The 21,378-nt window shown below is 47.2% G+C and overlaps 1 protein-coding gene and 1 long non-coding RNA gene across 2 annotated transcripts in view; one reads left to right on the top strand and one right to left on the bottom strand.

Moving 5' to 3' along the window:
• The window catches only part of LOC140408701 (uncharacterized), a 98,420-nt gene extending 91,017 nt beyond the window's left edge, over positions 1–7,403 (top strand). The window contains exon 4 of the long non-coding RNA XR_011940174.1: positions 5,999–7,403. This is a non-coding gene — a long non-coding RNA (uncharacterized lncRNA). The remainder of the gene's footprint in view (positions 1–5,998) is intronic.
• arhgap24 (Rho GTPase activating protein 24) overlaps positions 1–21,378 on the bottom strand; it is a 606,798-nt gene that overhangs the window by 241,579 nt on the left and 343,841 nt on the right. The gene's annotated exons all lie outside the window — the stretch shown is intronic.

Genomic DNA, 21,378 nt, shown 5'->3' with positions numbered 1-21,378 from the left:
CAATCCGTGCATACGCGGGTAATGGCAGTTACGCAGTGCCAGCCACGTCATTTACACGGTGCCAATGCCCGGTGCGCGTAAATGACGCGACGCCGCTCCTAGCCCCCCCCGGGGGTGGGAGAGTAAGGGGCTGGGAGTGGGCTCCGACGCGGAGTGAAACACTCCGAAGTTCACTTTGGCGTCGGCACTTAGACTCCCGATGGGAGAATTGCGCCCATGGTATATTAAAACATACTTTATTACTAACACAGTATTAAAATATCTTTAACATCACACCAGTAAACAACTTCCAATTACCACTTAAACAATCCTACTCAATACAGTGAATACAATACCCTTAACTGCTATCTTTATTCCCACACAAACAAAAAAAAAACCCATCTCGGCTCTCAATCCACTATTAATCCATTAGCACATAGGAACACTTGATTTACAGAGATGTTTTTTGAGAAAGAGAGATCTTTTCACTCTGCTTTACAGGGAAAACCTGGATCCTGTCAGAACCATGCAAAAACTCTGGCTGTATTTCTTCAGAAGCTGTTTCAGCTGGTTTCAGCTCCCCTTGTTCTCAGGCAAGTCTGCACTTATTTCAAGACTGTTCTATTTCAACAGAATTGCAGTGAGAGCAAAACGCTTCACTTATAGCCGCAACTTCATTCAGCCTTCTGCAAAATGTCTGATGCCTTAGCTCCACCCGGCAACAAGACCATCTTACCAAGCTGAAATCTAATTAACTCCACAGGGAATCCCCTTAATCAAAACACCATTCCATTAGCCCAAACTTTTTACGATGCTTTAATTGCACCCCTGCCTCCCAAAAGCTTTGTTGTCTTTCAAACTAGGATTTCTTTTAAAACATGACTGCAGCAGTCACACGCACATTAATCCAGGCGTTTAACCCTTACCGCAACAAGTACATATAACACAATACAAATGAAATTCCCACATTCATCTCAACATCGACAACAGTTGGTGAGCCAGACCTCCTTTGTGGCTCAGTACATTTGTAAGAAGTGTTTTCAGAAGTAGATCCAGAAAACGAGAGTGACTAAGAAAGGTAAACTATTGAAAAACAGAATTAGGTATGCGGTAGAAAGTAAAGAATTGGAATTGTTAAAGAAATATTTTGCTCTGATCTTCACTATAATTGCAGCAGAATATGGAACTCAGAGGTAGATTCTCACTTTCGGGAGTAGTTGGCTGACTGCCTATTATACACACTCTTCTCCCTTTCTTCACAGATGATATCAGACTTGACAAGTATTTGTAGCTGTGAATTAAACAAACTAATTCATATTCTCAGAACCATTAACAGTTTGCAGCGGTTTATCTGATTACTCAAGTGGGGGAACAGTAGCTCCAATACCTGTGTGGGTGGCTGCCTCCAATATCTCTGATAGCTTCCCAGAGTAAATGTGTAAAAACTCCACTCCCACTTTGGCAATGGATCAAAACATTTGATCTGGGGGATCATTGAGCCTGATTTGTGGCACCCGTGATTTTCTGGCCATTACTTCTGATGACTCAATAGTCAGCAGCGCCATGAACTAAGTGCACTGATTTGGCACCAGATTCTACCAGCACGGTAGCACAGTGGCACTGTTGCTTCACAGCTCCAGGGTCCCAAGTTCGATTCCTGGCTTGGGTCACTGTCTGTGCGGAGTCTGCACGTTTTCCCCGTGTCTGCGTGGGTTTCCTCCGGGTGCTCCGGTTTCCTCCCACAGTCTAAAGATGGGCAGGTTAGGTGGATTGACCATGCTAAATTGCCCCTTAGTGTCCAAAAAAGGTTAGGTGGGTTACTGGGATAGAGTGGAGGTGTCGGCTTATGTAGGGTGCTCTTTCCAAGGTCCGGTGCAGACTCGATAGGCCGAATGGCCTCCTTCTGCACTGTAAATCTATGATTCCACAGTCTCTTGTACAAGGGGCACACAAAGGCAAGTTCCAGCAAGGACAGCAGTTATTTATGTTGTGGTTAAACTCAGCAATCGTTGGAAGAAGGTAATCAAGGTTTGTGCTTCTGTCTGCTGTCCAGTAACTCCCATTGGAAATGACCTGTGTGGATGTCTCTGAATTGGGCAGTTAAGCTGTGATGCTCCAACCGTTGAAGAGTCTAGTGTTACTCATTGACTTGGCTTATACATAAGTGGCACCACTTAACCGAGGTGCCATAAGCCTCCCGTCATGCAATTAATTCTGTTACAGGGAGAGAAAATAAGGAGTTGGTACAAAATTGGATTTTTTTTTTCTAAATAAACTTTGAAAACCTAATATTTGAAACAATTCAGATTTTTATAGCTACCAAATAGATACTTTAAAACACATTTCAACAAACAAAATATGATGTATCCCTTACAATGACCCCTAATCATTTCTGCTATAAGAATTGACTGGATCGTAGGATAAGCAATTGGGCGTAGTGAAAAGCAATTGCTTCTGACACCAAATGGAAGTCAGATTGACAAAAAAAATGAAAGGTCAAGCAAACAAAGCTATAGCAGAACAGTAAAAGAACTCCAAGTCTGCAAAACATTACAAAAAGGCACAAAGCTTGCCAATTCTCCAAAGAAGTATCCTATTGATCTTATTGTCCTGAGATACATAGGCTCATTGTTAAACGGTTTATTTTTATTTCTAGTTTGATTTTAAACTGGGGCTTTCCTTATCCCCAAGCACTCACTTCTCTGTTAAGAAAGGCTGTAAATGGGTCACTGGCTACTTAGATTGCAGATTCCATTGCTCGTGCGTGCACGAGAGACACACGTGCAACTGGCACTCAGCATGAACAAAGTATTGTATTTTGTTTTCACTGAGATGCTCTGGGTTGCACAGTGCATCGTGCTGAGGAGGAAAGGAGGCCAACTTCCTCTCACATGTACTCAGCCAGGCACCTAATGTGCCGGCCAGCACTGAGACATAATTCTAAGACCCAAGTGAGTGTACAGCCAGAGATCTCGATCCTCCAACCCAACGCTGCGTCCTGATCACCGTCAGACCTTTGCTCCCATATTACAATGGTTTCAATTTCTGTTACAGTTATATACGTTTTTGCAGATTATGCTTCACAAATTATTTGCTTGGTGGGTCATCAAGATGAAGGACATTGGGCAATGGGAGACTTTTCCATTTAATTCAATATTGGCATCGAATGCTTCATGGTTAGGTACAATGTACAATGTGCACCACATTAAATCACCAAGAAAGTGCACAAAGGGTAATGTTAACAGGAACTTTGGAGAGTTCTGACCTGCAGTAACATCACTTTGCATTCTGAAGGGGGAGTCTGACACAAGCATATCCTTCATCTTTACCAAAGTCCCATTACAAGCTATTCAGCAGTGCAGCACTTTAGACAAATTTTAGTTCTACAAATAATGAGGAAGATCTGCTGCTGGGCAGCATAACTGAGATAAAAGCAACAGGTGAACATTGAAACAACATTTGATGCCCGCCCACACATTAAACTCCTGAAAGATGAGTAGTTTCTGCTGAAACTGTGTACCTCTGACTAGTGGAACTGCCAATCATTGGGCATGGTATAGGCCCTTGTTGAGGTCAGAATAATGATAGCAGCACATCAAATATTTTTTGTTGTGCTGTGTACATCATTTCTCATGCGGGCGGGAATTCATGCTGGTAAATTAACGAATGATAACCTAGGACTATCCTATGTATCTGGAGGTCAAATTGGCTCCAAGATGACATAGTTGATGATGAAGGACTGAAATCAGTTGAACCTTTTATGGCGAACCCGCTAATCTGATACACGAACCAGGAAGATCTGCAGGACATTATTAATGCTTGACCAGTCAACCTGGCTCATTAACCAGACACTAGGGGAGGGGAGGGGGATGGACACATAATTACTCGTGACTGGGATCCTTCCATCAGCTCCAGATAAGCCTGCATGTCAATGCTGAAATAGTCCAGGTTGTCCTAGGTGGGCCAACCATCTATGGTTTTAGTTGGTTAAGCGCAAGAAAATGAGCACTATTGTGGATCCCTACAACTTAGCACTTGCCAACCTAATCCCTCTGGACTTGGGTAAGTGGGATGTCTCTTATGGGTAGAGAGTGTTTGCTTTACTTTTGGCAGAATACACTGGATTTTTCAGTAGCTCAGTTTGGAGGCTCTTAAACATAGTGTTGAGTTTCCATGCATGTCAACGAGTTATGTTGATGTGGAATGCACTGCCTGAAGTGGAAGCAGAATTAATAGTAATTTTCACAAGGGAAGTGGATATATAGGGAAAAGTAAAAAACTGTGGGTTTATGCATGGGGAAAGAGCAGGGACGTGTGGGACTAGTTAGATAGTTCTTTCAAAGTGCTGGCACAGAAAGAGTGGTTCGAATAGTGTCCTTCTATGCTTTGTGATTATATGTTATACTCACAACAGTGATCCTATTCCATACTGGGACATTTCCATGTCTCATATCAGCCAACTTTATCGGCTCACTGATTTGACCATCACTTTGGTGCCAAAGATGGGTATCTTGTAAATCTGTGGCTATTAGGAATTGATTTGAAAATGCCCATTTTGCATAGAACCTTACAGCCTTTAAATGATTCTTGTAAATGTACATTATAAGCGCAATTTCATCTGCCCTATTTAGGTTGGACAGATTCCACAGCATTAGAGCAACATTAGAAAAACTACACATGCAAAGCAGGTTAAAAATCAATATTTCATCAGGAATTTCATTTCTGCCTCTGGAATCCAGGCGGCAACACAAAGCTATAATGTGCGACTTTATTCTTCATCTTGAAGTAACTCAGCTTAAATAAAGATGACACTGCTATCAAGGTATGGGTTGTGGGGAGTGCATTTCATGTTTGAAACTGAATTTTCTTGTAATTGGAGAAAATGTCTGTCATCAGGGATCAGAAGTGTTTGTTACACACAGTCCCTGTTCAGGAGCAGAGAGGATTTTGCAGCTGAATCATTGATATAGGAGGTTAAACTGTCTGACAGAATAAACCTGGAGCCTCTTTGAGGGTAAATATTGACCCTGGAGGAATATATTACTGCAAGAGCCTGCTGTTGGCCAGTTTTAAAACGACCAGTTTAATGCTGAAGGATTCTGTTTACTTTTAAATTGGCTATTAGAGTTTTGTGCTCTAATATAATCTAATTCACTCATCCATATTGAAATTATTGCACTGAGCACTCCAGTGGAAATATCCAGTAGTAGCTTAAGCACTATTACTCTCTATGAGCTCCATAAACATAAGTCATCACAAAATATTTATTCCACAGAATCCCTACAGTGCAGAAGGAGGCTATTCAGCCCATTTACTTTGCACCGATCCTCCGAAAGAGCACCCTACTTCGGTCTACTCCCTCACTATATTCCCATAACCTCACCTAACCTGCATATCTTTGAAGGAAATCCACGCAGACACGGGGAGAATGGAAAACCACGCAGTCAGCCAAGATGGGAATTGAATCTGGGTCCCTAGCACTGTGAGGCAGCAGTGCTAACCACTGTGCCACCATGCCACACTAAGGAAACCATTCAATAATGCTAACAATTTTGAATGTGGAAAACCGGAATTCAAGATTGCCGCAACAAGATAATTACCACCATTGTTATCTTCTGGCTTTTTGTTGGAAATGTTACACTTTTCATTTCATGTCAAATCTTTGGATTGAAAGGGTGCTGCGTGTTAATTAAACTTTTCCTCTCCCTTTGAAAGGGAGAAATGGAGAAGATGCAAGCATGTATTTCAAGGTAACGTGCAGGCAAATATGATACAATGTTTTGTTTAATGGTACATCAGTTTTGTACAGTGTGCATTTGCAAACAATGGTGTTCTGCCGACGCGGACGGGTGCCGAGGCCAGAGGCCCCCGTGGTTCCGGGTACCGACAGAGCCAGGGGTGCGGACGGTAGAGTGCCAGGGGAAACAGCTGGGGGGAGGGGGGGGGTGTAGAGAAGGGAGTGGAGGTTGGGCATGGGGGTATGCACCATGCTAACATGTCTGTCTTTCACCCACTGCAGACAATGGATTTCAGAATCCAACCAGGAATGGTTGGCATCTGCCTTGCCGCCACAGCCCTGGGGGATGCACTGAGGCTGTACAAGCAAGAGCTGCTCTAAGAGGGCCCTGCAGCAGAGGAGTCTGCCCCAGAGGAACAGAAGCCAGCTTGTGAGGATGGTGATCCAGTCACTCAACAGGCCGAGGAGGAGGCAGGAAGGAAGCGCTGCATTAAGTACCTGTAGCTCCTGTTCTTCTGGCATGCCGGCGAAGATTCAGGCTGAGCAGGGGCACCGTACAGTATATCTGAAATTTCATGGCACACCTGGAACCACAAGGGTATGGGGAGGACACCTGCTATCAGTGGCCCTCAAGGTGATGGCCGCCCCGAACCTTTTAACCACGGGGTCCTTCCAGGTGTCGAGTGGGAACCTGTCTGGGATCTCACGGGGGTTCGGGTGACGGGGTTGGTGACAGGGGCGTGGTGCTGGTTGCTCACCCTGGCCGCCCTGAGGCAGTCATGCAGCTTTTTACGGCACTGCTGGCTGTTCCTGGCAGTGATGCCCATGGCTCTCATGGTCTCTGCCACCTGTGCCCTGGCCTTATGTACACTGGCAGGCGGCAGCTTCCTTCCCAACCCGGGGAACAGAGTTCCCTACCTCTCCTCCACGGTATCCAGCAGGATCTCAACCTCCGCATCTATGAAACGAGGTGCCGCTCTTCGGGGCACCATCTTGTTGGCTGGACTGAGTGTGTGTGGGGAGTGGAGTGCTTACACACGGCTGCAGCTTGTCAGCGTCTCAAGTCCCAATCCCAACCCGGCGAATTGGATGCCATTTTGTATTGGAATTGCACTAATTCCACATGACCCCGGTGCTAGCCCATTAACGGATCCTGAATTGCTCCGGTACTGGTGAACCTTTTGGGGTCGTAGAGCACCACCAATCCAGTCCCAGCATCAGCACTTACTCTCTGAAGCAGAGAATCCGGCCAAATATTTTACAAATTTTAAATTGAGTATCACTGAGAACTGTTGATTCAAAATTGAAATATTTGCCTCAACTGAGCTGATAGTCTTATTTTTAAACTGCATTATCAAGCTGAAATAATACTGACTATTCCAAAATAAAAATAAAAGTTATGAGGAGTATTGTTTCAAATTAATCATTCAAATGTGATTTCAGAACTTTTGCCAGTCTTTAGGGGATTATATTCAGCTACTTGTCGATTCCCTCTGTGAAAATTGCAAATCAGGCACCTTGCTGATATGATAATCTATTGGTTCCCAATTATGCAGGCTAACCTGCTATTAAAGAACTTCTGACAGGGCAATGTGAAGGTGTTATGAGCTTGAATTTCCAGCAGGGGACTGTGTTAGTTTGTGTCATTGCATTTTTCACATGTCACAATAAATCATGCAACAGTGTTATAGTTAAATCTTGCCTGCTGTCATTAAACAGATACTAAGATGACCACTTCACTCACCAATGGAGGAAAAAGTCAGTCTTGGTTTATGGTCAATTTATGGGTGGAATTTTATGGGGAGGCGTTAGCCCCATCCCCCTGGCTTAAAAGTCAGGGGCAAGGCCATCTCTGCTTGCCCAGCAAGACCCAGACCAATTTTACAGCATTCGGGCTATTAATCAGCTCAGAGAGAAACTTCCGCTCCCATCTGGGAGGAAGCCAGCTTCCAAGACCGACCAGCCAATCAGATGGGCAGCACGGTAGCATAGTGGTTAGCACAGTTGCTTCACAGCTCCAGAGTCCCAGGTTCGATTGCCGGCTGGGTCACTGTCTGTGCGGAGTCTGCACGTTCTCCCTGTGTCTACGTGGGTTTCCTCCGGGTGCTCCCGTTTCCTCCCACTGTCCAAAGATGTGCAGGTTAGGTGGATTGGCCATGCTAAATTGCCCTTAGTGTCCAAAAAGGTAAAGTGGAGGTTGCTGGGTTACGGGGATAGGGTAGATACATGGGCTTGAGTAGGGTGCTCTTTGTAAGTGCCGGTGCAGATTCGATGGTCCGGTTGGCCTCCTTCTGCACTGTAAATTCTGTGATTCTGTGAGATGGCTAGATGTTCTCTGGTCCCAGCAGTGCCACCAGGGGTGGTGGCCACTGCTGGTAGTGGCATCCTGCCCGTGGCAACGATCCTCACTGGAGCTGGGCAAAGTAGGGGTGATTCACTGGGGTCATTCTGATAAGCCCTGACAAGGGAGATGGGGACCCCATACTCGATGGGCCGAATGGTCTCCTTCTGCACTGTAGGGATTCCATGGTTCTATGACGCGATATGGCTTCTTGGGTTTCTGACTTTTCACTTACTCCAATTTGAACACACACATCCAGCAACCCAGAACAAACAGTGCTGGATGGGTGAGGGTGGTGGGAGCATGGTTGCAAAGGTGATCCAGGAAGAGCACACCTATTCATTTTGATATTTCCTGGGCCATTTTGTAAGTGATTTTCAGCAGTCCCCTTAACGTTCATGGCTTCGGTTGCTGAACATTAAAGATGGGATTCTCTGGTCCGGTCCCCCAGCCGCATGTTTCTCAGCCATGTGCCAGTCACTGGTGGTGGGAATCTGTCTTCCTGCCGCTTGTCAATGGGATTTCCCTTTGAAGCCACCCCATGCGAGAAAATCTGCTGGCGGGGATACCCTGCCAGCGGGAAAAATGAATCCCGACGACCAGAGAATTCCGGTTTCGGAATAACTGGATGGAGTGTGTGTTCAGCACAGGCTCCACCTTGTACCTCAATCTTCCAATTTGTACTTTGAGTATGTCATCAAGATACTGTGTACACATAGGTCCCTGATCTGTATAAATTAATGAGGCTCCCAGATGGCCAGTGTGAAGGCGATGGACATTAATTAGGGATTCACTTGGGCTACCAGAAATAAGAACAGACTGGAGCTGGGGTTTGAGTTTAGGAAGTACATGTTTTTAAAAAAAAAAAATTTAGGGTACCCAATTCATTTTTTCCAATTAAGGGGCAATTTAGAGTGGCCAATCCACCTACCCTGCACATCTTTGGATTGTGGGGGCGAAACCCACACAAACACGGGGAGAATGTGGAAACTTCACACGGACAGTGACCCAGAGCCGGGATCGAACCTGGGACCTCGTCGCCGTGAGTCAGCAGTGCCAGTCACTGCGCCACCGTGCTGCAGGAAGTACATGTTTGTAATCTCTGTGAATAAATGCATTGGAGTATGTCAACATTTCTTCCTGGTTTATCCTACACCACCGTCTTTCTGGAATGTTAAGACCTGTTCCCAGTGTTACGAATGATAAATCTGGTCACATTGCTGCAAGACATTCTATTCAGTTGGACAGTGCCATACTACCTGTCCATCATGGAGATGTTGGTGCAAAAAATATTTTGGTCATATGTAGACCACATACAAAGTCCTTGAGGCACTGTGTGTCTAGGAGATGGTGGATCCTGTGGGATGGTTCCCTGAGTAGGCTGTTAGTTATTTGGCAGAATGCTTCCTTACCAGAACATTAAACCAAGCACTGAGACGTAGCTTAGCTGTTGGTGAGAAGGGGCCGCCCCATTAGATCCTTCTGCACGCCTGGAGTTCTGCCCTTCTGCACATTGCACTCAAGATGGCTGCGGTGGGGAAGAGGCCTTCATCCATCTCCTTCTGGAATGTGCCTTTGCAAAGTAGATCTGGAAAAAGCTGCAGTGTGTTTTGTTGAGGTTCATCCCGAGCAGCTCCATAGCACTGGACCCTGTGTTCTACAGGTTATTTCCAGGGATGCATGCCAAGATAATCATAGATTGTCATAGAATTTACAGTGCAGAAGGAGGCCATTTGGCCCATCGAGTCTGCATCGGCTCTTAGAAAGAGCATCCTACCCAAGGTCAACAGCTCCACCCTATCCCCATAACCCAGTAACCCCACCCAACACTAAGGGCAATTTTGGACACTAAGGGCAATTTATCATGGCCAATCCACCTAACCTGCACATCTTTGGACTGTGGGAGGAAACCGGAGCACCCGGAGGAAACCCACGCACACACGGGGAGGATGTGCAGACTCCGCACAGACAGTGACCCAAGCCGGATTCGAACCTGGGACTCTGGAGCTGTGAAGCAATTGTGCTATCCACAATGCTACCGTGCTGCCCAAAAATGTCAACTACTACTGGCGGACCATCAGCACGGTGAAAGATGCTCTTCAGCCTGCCTGAAACTTGCTGATCTCCCAGGGCAAAGGACCAGGTCCAGGACCATTCAAGGTCCAGGACCATGTGCTGAATGACGCACTAATGCTTGGGGCAGCTGTTGCAAAGGTACAATTTCAGCCAAAGTACATTGAGGGGATGGGAAAATCACGCTGGTGTAAGTTTGACATGAAATGAAAATTGTAAATATAAGCTGTAATTGTAAATTTGGTGAGGCACCTCAAGGTGCGGCATACTGTATTGAAAGAAACTAATTTGTTTTGCACTTTATGCAAAGTCAACTTTGAACGGTCATGTAAAATGCTTTTATAAATTTTATGAATAAAGTATACTTTTGGAAAAAGAGTAACGCCATGTAAAGTGGCAGCTGGCCAGAATTCGGAACAGGGTCAGGACAGTAAATTCAACATTCAGCTTTTCGACTAATTCTATCCATTCTCGCTTGGTAGACTGAGTTAACATTGGTTCAGCACTCTCTGTCTGCAGGATCATGGAATCACTTTTCCTGACAATGGACAATGAAAAGAAAGAAGAACTTAGAAAAAGAGGTTGAGGTAATAAGTTGCAAGGAAAAGGACATTTTATGAGTAGCAGGCAGGTATAAGAAATCAGTGTTTAAAGTAGTCAGCCCTGAGGAGGCAGGCAGACTGAGCGATGTGTGGAATTCACAGTCCCACAGTCTGATCCCAGGGGTTGATTTTCTGATCTGCCATGTTCTTTAGTATTTTGAAGGTGGTTTACGTGTTCTGAATTTTGGTAGCAAAACTCTGGGCATTAGTGGCACGCGCTAATGTTAACTGGTACTTCTCTATTGTGCCATGCTGTTCAATATTCAGTCAAGAAGCTATCCCACTGCTGCATCACTATGTAAAGCAGATATGAAGAATGCTGCTAAACAGTAACTCACAGCAGGCAGAAAACACATATGACGGCAGCCTGCTGAACCACACTGGGGAAATCTATTCATTAAGAAAGCTAATTTGGCCATTTAACATTTCTTTTTTCTTATATCATTTTTTCTTATTGTGTTCGCCAACACTGCATCCCTTCTTGTTTACTTGGTTGAAATCTGTTGCAGTGGGAAACTATTAATACCGCAGCCTGTGGAATCTTTTAAGGTGACGAAAGATCAGTTTTAGTAATCTGCGCAAATGCTCCAAAATTAATTCAGCCCGTGTCCTCTATTTTTTTGTTGTGCAGACATCAGGCCCCGTGGCCAACTGCCAATTCCGCTCGCTGAGAGAGGAGACAATGATACACTCTATGCACCACTGGCCAAAACATGTCAAATGGTAGCAGATGGTCTTTCCTCCACAGACCCAGCACTAATTGCTATCCAGTTGGTTGGCAGAATGGTCAACCATGTCTAGATTGAATATCTTTCTCAAACGCATGCTTTTCTTATAATGCAGAGCATAAAGGAAGCAGGTGTCACACTTTCCACCTTGGCCACTGAAACGATAAGCAGCTCAATTTCCTGGCACGATTAATCGTGAGGGCTTTCTGTGTGGTATGTTTTTTTTTGCATTTCCTCCTCCCTTTTTTTAATGTCATGGGAGCATCTAGCTCCAGCTAAAATCATTAGCTTGTGGACAACTATAGGTTCAAAGCCACATCCTAACATGCTGTGTTTCATAGAATTTACAGTGCAGAAGGAGGCCTTTCGGCCTATCGAGTCTGCACCGACTCTTGGAAAGAGCACCCTACCCAAGCCCACACTTCCACCCTATCCCCATAACCCAGTAACCCTACCCAACACAAAGGGCAATTTTGGATGCTAAGGGCAATTTAGCATGGTCAATCCACCTAACCTGCACATCTTTGGACTGTGGGAGGAAACCGGAGCACCTGGAAGAAACGCACGCACACACAGGGAGAACACAGTGAGATGGCACAATGTCACACCACCATGGCATGCCACAGTGCTGGCATTGTCATTATGACTCACTGAATGTAGGAATTTAAAAAAAATGTTCCTCCCTTTGGATCACTGGCAGCCTCTTTAGGTGTTGCACTGGCAGTGTAGGTGCGATACTGGCGGTGCCACCACTGCATTGACTGGATTCTGCTCGATAGCAGCAGACCATCTCTCAGTGGCAAAGGGATCCTGTTCAAAGCTTGAACTGCAAAGGCAAATGGCTCCTCACTGAGGGAAATTGTTGAGTCACAGTAGGATTGCAGTGGCAGGCGGAAGGCCTACATCACCACTTCCCTGATATCAGTGCAGAGTTCACCAATCTCAAACAAGGCGGTTCATACTTTACCACATATATTTCAGCATGGGAACCATTTTCAGGGCAGCGCATGGAAAAGAGCAGCAAAGTGGGACTAATTTCAACAGGTCTTTTCAAGAAGTATGATGGATTGAATGGCCTCCTTCTGTGTTGCAAACACTATACACTATGTGGCGATCATAGTAATTCAAAGCACCAAAGGAGGCCAATTGGCCTGTTGTGGCTGTGTTGGTTCTTTAGAAAAGTTTCCACTTAGTACCACACCCCCTTTTTAATTTATTTTTACTCATTCACTGTCCATTTATTGCCCATCACTAATTTCCCTAACTGAGTAGTGTGGTCATTTTAAAATCATACTGCAGTCAAACCTCATGAAGTCTGTTGTTCGTAGCCCAGATCGAGCCAGACTTTCCGTCACCAAGAGTATCTACTGTTACCTTATTTGGGAACAGGTCATGTGCAGCCCACACCACCAGAGCTGGGACACCTGGGGCGGGCTCAGGTGGCCTGTCAAACAGTCATCAACTGGTCCATTGGCTGCTGGGACCCCCTCACGTGACCTCATTGGCCGGAAGCCAGAGAAGTTTCTGGAAAAGCGAGTGGAGGGGGGATAAAAGTAGGCATCTCAGAGACACCAGAGGCAGAAGGAGCAGAGCAAGCGGAAAAAGCAGAAGAGCAAGCAGAACAAGCAAAACAAGCAAAACAAGCAAAAGAGGCAGTAGAGTTAGAAGACGAGCAGGAGGCAAGCAGAAGAATCAAGGCAAAGACTCGAAGCAAAGACTCAGTGTGTGAGGTGACCCTGACCAGACCAGAAGGATGCAAGCAAGCAAGTCCGTGCTGGGATATGATGATATATCCACTGCCATCAATGGGCTCCCTTGGCCTTCAGGTTCGATTCCGGCTTGGGTCACTGTCTGTGCGGAGTCTGCACATCCTCGCCGTGTGTGCGTGGGTTTCCTCCGGGTGCTCCGGTTTCCTCCCACAGTCCAAAGATGTGCAAGTTAGGTAGATTGGCTATGCTAAATTGCCCTTAGTGTCCAAAATTGTCCTTGGTGTTGGGTGGGTTACTGGGTTATGGGGATATGTGTTGACCTTGGGTAGGGTGATCTTTCCGGGAGCCGGTGCAGACTCGATGGGCCGAATGGCCTCCTTCTGCACTGTACATTCTAATTCAGTTGGGAGGCCACCACCAGTTCAATTCCAGGCTCCTGTCTCAGCAAAGTGCCTCTCCACTTTCGGGAAGAACCCAGTGGCACATCGCCTTTTCCCCAGTTGGCCCATTAATGGGCCTCATTGCCATTTTGAGGCAGATAATCGCTGGTACGTTGAACTTGCCTCAGGAAGATCTTGGAACTGAGAATATTCAATCCAATATGTCGCCTTTGGATTTTCTGATTCTCCCTTTTCCCTCCAGTGGGATTACCACCCTGTCCAGGCACCTCCTAATGCTCTGGAGACCCTTTTTTACATTCTCACTTTCTTTGTGGTTGGAAGTGCTCTAGTACAGGCCTTCCCAAACTGTGCCTGGTTACCCTACTGTGATTTTGGCATCCAAGGCAGCAATTCTCAGCAACTGAAGGCCCCCCATCCTCCACTCTACAAACCACATGCCCCAAATTTTCTTCCTGAGATCAGGTGAAGCCTGGGGAATTAAAATGGGGTCACACCACAGGAAATATTCTGAAAGCACTGCTCTAGTAACTGAGAGCAGTTAGGATTATCCCCTTCAGCCACATTACCCACTAACTGCTATTTATCTTGGTGCAGTGAAAGAAGTACACCACGGGTATGTATGAAAACAGCGCGATGCTCACTTTAGTAATAGCAGTCAGGAGGATGGGCATCATTGGATATATTTGAAGTGAGGGATTATGGGTGTGATCTCACAGCCCTGTTAGCTGCGGGCATAAATCCCATAATGGCTACAAAATCTTGCGAACAGCCAAAATCAGGATTTGCTCCGGTGAGATCTCAGTTTGATGTCTTCCCTCTCCCCCCCCCCAACGGTGACATAATCCATAGGTTTAAATACAACGCCATAGCACCCACAACAATGTAATCCCCTCCCCACGGTGGCGTGACATCACGCTGGCCTGAAACACTACTGGTTTTCAAAAGTGAAAACCACTAATTATGACCGCGCCGGAGGTACACAGGTGCCTGTATGTCCCAGGGGCTGAGGGACAAGGCTGGGAATTGTCCCCTGCATCCTGGCACTGACCCCTGGCATAAAAGGGCAGTTTTACGGGGTCTCTGGAAGGGGATCAACTCTCCTCCATATAGGGGGATTCCCTCATGTGTGGTGGGGAGGGGGGAGAGGGAAGAGCCCCAGTACCTTCGAGGAGGGGCAGGGGAAAGAAGGGAGTGCCCAGTTCCCTGTGAGAGGCTGGGGGGATAGAGGGGAGAGCCCTGATGGCTGTGTGATCCTCGCTGGCACTCTGAAATTGCACAGCATGCTGTTAAATCAGTCGAGAAAAGGCTTCAGTGAAGCCAGCAAGTTTCACACAGTTTTTCTCGCCTGATCCAGCACTCTGTGCAATTCTGGGAGAATTACACCTTCTCAGTATAATATGGTGCCGATATAAAGCACCCATGGCACTGATAACATTAACTTGGTCTAAAAAGTTGAGATGCTGCTTTCACATTGACCACAGGGACCGGCTCAGTGTCACAAAAAAAGTACTGGGAAATGCCAAGAGCCACCTATACAGTGCAGAAGTATGGGAGTTTGTAATCCAGAGGTGAGCAGGAAGGAGTCTGCGACCCTTCGTGTGAGACTCCCTAAATGGAGGACGGTTGGAAAGTCTGCCGACTGTATGTCATTTCAAATGATACATTATGGCGTATAATCATTTTTAATTTACCTTTTATCTTGCATTAAGCCTAATACTCAATCACTTCATTCAGACAGACATTTATAGGTTCATTCCCATCCTCAGCTGACAATCAGAATTTATATGAATTTCAAGCCTAGACTGTCTACTGTTTTGAACGCAAGCTGCTCTTCTGTCAAATAGCCTATTTATCTTCAACGGGGGGGGGGAAAGCTGACCATAAGTCCAATTCTTTAATGACGTGGAACTCACACAGAAAACATGAAGGCGTGGTTAGAATCTCAGTCCTCATGGATTTTCCTCAGTCTGAAGTATGACTGGTCTGTAAGAATAACAAGTGGTTCTCATTCGGAATGAAATGGATATCTTTTTCTAAATGTGACCTTTTGGATCGCTCTTTACAAATTAAAAGGCACAGCCCTCTGCATCATTGGATGAAAAAGAAACAAAATTAGAAACTGGAGAAATGTAATCAAATGATCATGTGTAATCTTAATGAAAGGAAGCTTGTGTACAGTGAAATCGTCTGTGAAGATGCAACTCCTGATAGGTCGGAGGGGGGAGGGGGGTGGTGCCTTCTGCCTGCTGCCTGTTGTGTGAGTTTTTAAGATGTTCGTGTGGCCAGCAGAAAGAGCATGAATGCTTCTCCTAGCATCAAGCAAAATCAACCAGCCACAGGCAGCCTGTTCTCTCCCCCAACACCGACACCCTACACCTCACTCAAGAATCTGCAACCCTCACCCCCCAATACCTTTTACCTATTGGCTGACTCCCTGCCAAATAAGAATGGTGTTCCACTCTCAAAACTAGCAAGCTTCAGCGCTGCCTGAGGCTTGCCTGAAGGTACTTTGTGGTCTTCTAACTTTTGCTCTTGGGCTGGTCCTGCAGGCACAATGCCCAATTGACATGTCCGTATTAGGTTCAAAACTACTCACCCTCCCAAAGAGACTGGCGAACAAGAGAGGAAGTACCTTCACCGCTGATCAACACCACTAAAAGAACTCAAAGTGTACTCGTTGGAAGTAATGGTTGAGCCCAGGTATATAATCTGCCGGCACTTGCTCCATTATCAATGTATTTTAAAGACCTGACACATCAGGTTCATCCTCCTCTCTCAACCATGCGACTCGATGAAGGCAAGTTGGTAGCTTGCAGTGCAACACTGTGGGCTTCTTAGGCTTTGTAGAGAAACCATTGTCGCAAAAATATTTCGTTCCCAATCAAATATGGAGATACAAACGGAATTTAAAGATCAATGGATTAGTTATTGCTCTGTACATGTTGAAGTTATTATATCATTATAGAAAAACAACCGTTAATTAAGCAGGGCCAGGAATTAGAATATGCTATTTTAAGGTGATTTGATTACCTTAAATTTTTCACTTTATTGACTTAACTTCACCTTTTGGGGTCCCACTAAGGCCCAAGGCTCTGAAGCCAGCATTGTGAGTTGCTTCAAAAAGGTTCTGCTTACAAAAATATCCACTACCCAAAGTAGAAAATGCCTTGTGATCCCATCAGATGAATAATTTGGGGCCGGATTCTCCGTCCCCGACGGCGAAATCGAGGTCGGCGATGGAGCAGAGAATCCGTTTTGGCGCTGAAATCGGGAGCGACGGTAGTTTCAAAATTCTCCGCCCCCAGTAAATCGCCAAGTAGCTACCGGCCCGCGATGCTCCATTGCCGACCGGCCGAATTCCCGACAGTGTGTGCTCACACCATCCGGGACCCTCGCGTGGCGGCTGCGGACTCAGTCCGGGACCGCCACAGTTGGGGGAGGGCCGATCGGCAGGCAGGGGGTGATTCAATCGGGGCTGGAGGCAATGTGTGCGGGAGGTTAGGGCGCGCGAGCGGCCGATGCGGGGCACTACTTCGGCGGTCCAGGTCCGCGGGCCGAGTCCGCCGTGGAACACGGCGCGACCCGGAAGTCCTGGGGGCCATATCGGCAGCTAGAGCTGCGAGCTCTACGACGGCTCCCTGCTAGCCTCCAGCAAAACGGGGAATCTGTGGCCTTTTGACAACAGTTTTCCAGGCATAAAAGGCCACAGTTTTCCTGATGGCGTGGGGACATAGTCTCCAAAACGGAGAATCCAGACCCTGTCCTTTGAATGTGAAACTCTTTAAAGTTTTCCAAAAGGTATATGGGGTGTGGGTGGATGGAGGGTGGATGGGGGGGGGGGGGGGGGGTTTCAGAGGCTGTCTGTATGGCTACCAGTCTAGAAAATGGGCAACTGGCAGAAAAAACCTTAATGGGCTCCTTGGATACCATTTTATTGCCTGATATATTTAGACTGACTTTTAAATTGATGCTCATGCTCCTATCCAAAAAAAGGAAGAAGCAATTTTAACATAGAAATGAGTCCACTGTGTACCATGCATATGGGCTGGGATTCTCCGAAACCCCGGCTAAGTGTTGATGCCAGCGCCAAAACCGGCACGAGCGATTCTGACGTCAATAGGCCTCCAGGCCCAGTCATTCACCCTTTCCTCGGGGGCTAGAACGGCGCCGAAAGCCGGCCCTACACTGCCAGTGGGGGTCCGCACATGCGTGCCATGGCCGTCTCTGCACTGACCCGCGAGCCATATGGCTGAGCCCTACAGGGGCCCGGCGTGGAGGAACATAGGCGCCCCCCCCCCCCGGAATGAGCGTGCCCGCCGATCGGTAGCCCCCGATCGTGGGCCTGGCCACCATGGAGACCCCCCCCCCGGAGTCAGCTCCCTCCGCCCCCTCACCAGGACGGCCCCCGCAGCCAGAACAACGAGGTCCCAAGACATAAGACATAGGAGCAGAATTAGACCACTCGGACCATTGAGTCTGCTCCGCCATTCAATCATGGCTGATATTTTCTCATCCCCATTCTCCTGCCTTCTCCCCATAACCCCGGATCCTCTTATTAATCAAGAACCTATCTAACTCTGTCTTAAAGACACTCAATGATTTGGCCTCCACAGCCTTCTGCGGTAAAGAGTTCCACAGATTCACCATTCCCTGGCTGAAGAAATTCCTCCTCATCTCTGTTTTAAAGGATCGTCCCTTTAGTCTGAGATGGTGTCCTGGTTTTAGTTTCTCCTACAAGTGGAAATATCCTCTCCACGTCCACTCTATCCAGGCCTCGCAGTATCCTGTAAGTTGTAATAAGATCCCTCCGCATCCTTCTAAACTCCAACGAGTACAGACCCAGAGTCCTCAACCGTTCCTCATATGACAAGATCTTCATTCAGGAATCATTCTTGTGAACCTCCTCTGGACCCTTTCCAAGGCCAGCACATCCTCCCTTAGATACGGGGCCCAAAACTGCTCACAATACTCAAAATGGGATCTGACCAGAGCCTTATACAGCCTCAGAAGTACATCCCTGGTCCTGTAATCTAGCCCTCTTGACATGAATGCTAACATTGCATTTGCCTTCTTAACTGCCGACTGAACCTGCACGTTAACCTTAAGAGAATCATGATCAAGGACTCCCAAGTCCTTTTGTGCTTCTGATTTCCTAAGCATTTTCCCATTTAGAAAATAGTCTATGCCTAAATTCCTCCTTCCAAAGTGCATAACCTCACACTTTTCCACATTGTTTTTCATTTGCCACTTCATTGCCCACTCTCCTAGCTTCTCCAAATCCTTCTGCAGCCCCCTTGCTTCCTCAATACTACCTGTCCCTCTACAGATCTTTGTATCATCTGCAAACTTAGCAACAGTGCCTTCAGTTCCTTCTTCCAGATCATTTATGTACATTGTGAAAATTTGTGGTCCCAGCACAGACCCGTGAGGCACACCATTAGTCACCGGCTGCCATCCTGAAAAAGACCCCTTTATCCACACTCTCTGCCTTCTGCCAGGCAGCCAATCCTCTATCCATGCCAGGACCTTACCCTTAACAACATGGGCTTTTAACTTATTTAACAATCTCCTATGCGGCACCTTGTCAAAGGCCCTCTGGAATTCTTAATAAATCACGTCCACTGGTTCTCCTTTGTCTAACTTCCTTGTTACCTCCTCAAAGAACTCTTAACAGATTTGTCAGACACGACCTCCCTTTGACAAAGCCGTGCTGACTCAGTCCTATTTTATCATGCACTTGCAAGTACTTTGCGATCTCATCTGTAATTTTAAATAAATTTTTAAAATATTTTTATTCAAGGTTTTTCAATAATTTTTACAAACACTCCAAAAAGGAAAATAATACACAAAAAACTGGGCAATATGCCAACAAAACAAAACAACTTAACCCTCTAAACGATTAACAATTTAGCACCCATCTCAAAGCAAAGTGGGGCATGCGCCCCTTACAAAAAGAAATCAACCCGGCCCCCCCCTCCCCCCCCCGGGTTGCTTCTGCTGCTGACCTCCACCTAACGTTCCGCGAGAAAGTCAAGGAACGGTTGCCACCACCCGGAGAACCCCTGCAAGGAACCTCGCAAGGCAAACTTTATCTTCTCCAACTTAAGAAACCCCGCCATGTCACTGACCCAATCCTCTATGTTTGGGGGTTTCGCGTCCCTCCACATTAACAAGAGCCGCCTCCGGGCTACCAAGGAGGCAACGGCCAGAACTCCGGCCTCTTTCGACTCCTGCACTCTCGGATTGTCAGATGCCCCAAATATCGCTATCCTCCAGCTCGGTTTTACCCGAGTATCCAAGACCTTGGACACAGCCTTTGCAAAGCTTTTCCAAAATCCTGTAAGTGCCGGGCATGTCCAAAACATATGGTCGTCGTTTGCTGGGCTCCCCGAACACCTCACACACCTGTCCTCTACCCAAAAAAACGTACTCATCCTTGCCCATGTCATATGCGCCCTGTGAACCACTTTAAACTGGATCAGGCTGAGCCTGGCGCAAGATGAGGAGGGATTGACCCTGCCCAGGGCGTCAGCCCACTGGCCCTCATCCTGTTCCTCACCCAGCTCCTCCTCCCACTTGCCCTTCAGCTCCTCCACCGAGGCTTCCTCCGCCTCCTGCAGCTCCTGGTATATCTCCGATATCTTACCCTCCCCGACTCACGCGCCCGAAACCACCCTGTCCTGTATCCTCCGGGCAGGCAGCAGCAGGAATTCCCCTACCTGCTTTCTCACGAACGCCCGAACCTGCATATACCTAAAGGCGTTTCCCGGAGGTAACCCAAATTTCTCCTCCAGCGCCCTCAGACTGGCAAAGGTCCCATCGATGAATAAATCCCCCATCCTTTTAATTCCCACCCGGTGCCAGCTTAGGAACCCACCATCTATCCTACCTGGAACGAACCTATGGTTGTCCCATATCAGAGCCCAGACTGAGGCCTCTACCTCCCCCCTATGCCGTCTCCACTGCCCCCAAATCCTCAATGTCGCACCACCACCGGGTTCGTGGTATACCGCGTCGGCGGAAGTGGCAACGGTGCCGTCACCAGTGCCCCCAGGCTAGTACCTATACAGGACGCCGACTCTAACCTTTTCCACGCCGCCCCCTCTCCCTCCATTACCCACTTCCGAATCATATACACATTCGCTGCCCAGTAATAGCTGCACAGGTTCGGCAGCGCCAACCCCCCCCGCCGACTGCGCTCCAAGAACAGCCTCTTAACCATCGGGGTTTGCCCACACAAATCCCATAATACTCCTGTTTACCCGCTTAAAGAAGGCCTTGGGGATGAGAATGGGCAGGCACTGAAAGATGAACAGGAACCTAGGGAGGATCGTCATCTTAACGGACTGCACCCTACCCGCCAAGGAGAGTAGCAACATGACCCACCTCCTGAAGTCCTCCTCCATCTGGTCCACCAGCCGTGCCAGATTGAGCTTATGCAAGACCCCCCAACTCTTGGCCACCTGGATACCCAAATACCAAAAACTGCTCTCCACCATCTTGAGTGGTAGCTCCTCCAACCTCTTTTCCTGGCCCCTCGCTTGCACCACAAACAGCTCTTCCCAACGTTGAGCTTATATCCTGAGAAGTCTCCAAACTCCCTAAGGGCCTGCATGACTTCCCCCATCCCCTCCACCGGATCCGCAATGTACAGGAGCAGGTCATCCGCATATAGTGAGACACGGTGCTCCTCCCCCCCCCGAACCAACCCCCTCCAGTTTCTGGACTCCCTCAACGCCATGGCCAGCGGCTTAATTGCCAGGGCAAAGAGCAGGGGGGACAAAGGGCACCCCTGCCTCATTCCACGG

This window comes from Scyliorhinus torazame, chromosome 3 (assembly GCF_047496885.1).
Source record: "Scyliorhinus torazame isolate Kashiwa2021f chromosome 3, sScyTor2.1, whole genome shotgun sequence".
In the NCBI taxonomy this organism is placed as follows: domain Eukaryota; kingdom Metazoa; phylum Chordata; class Chondrichthyes; order Carcharhiniformes; family Scyliorhinidae; genus Scyliorhinus; species Scyliorhinus torazame.
Note: the sequence above shows the minus strand (reverse complement) of the source record. Positions and strands in the feature narration are given on the sequence as shown.